At 45.6% G+C, this 421-nt stretch overlaps 1 protein-coding gene across 4 annotated transcripts in view; it reads left to right on the forward strand.

The window, feature by feature from the left end:
• The window catches only part of LOC119585002 (L-2-hydroxyglutarate dehydrogenase, mitochondrial-like), a 90,150-nt gene that overhangs the window by 68,517 nt on the left and 21,212 nt on the right, over window positions 1-421 (forward strand). The window lies entirely within an intron of this gene.

Genomic DNA, 421 nt, shown 5'->3' on the forward strand with positions numbered 1-421 from the left:
TCAAGGGTTCACCTTGGGTTGGCCATGTTTCTTCTCCTCCCCTGTCAACTCCATACACCCCAGTTTCTGTCACCATCGGCTCTGTAAACCTGTCAAGTCCTAATTCCCACCCCAGCACCTGTGATGAAAACAAACCCCGATTTTTTTCAACCGCGGCCTTGCAACGACTCCTGTGTACGCCCGGATCGGTTGGTCCCAGGTACAATTTTCCCAAACAAAATTGTTAAGACAGTTTTTTAAAGGAGCCCCTTCCCCAAAAAACACAATCCTCATGAACAAGGGGTCCTCCATGTACTCAGAAATGTATGCCGATGGTGAATCCAAAAAATAACCATCAAGAGGAAGCCTCCAGATATGGAATACGAAAAAAGTTTTTCCCGTCAGCCAAAAAAACTATACGCCTTTCGAGCAAAACTCATTA

This window comes from Penaeus monodon, chromosome 19 (genome assembly GCF_015228065.2).
Source record: "Penaeus monodon isolate SGIC_2016 chromosome 19, NSTDA_Pmon_1, whole genome shotgun sequence".
NCBI lineage: Eukaryota > Metazoa > Arthropoda > Malacostraca > Decapoda > Penaeidae > Penaeus > Penaeus monodon.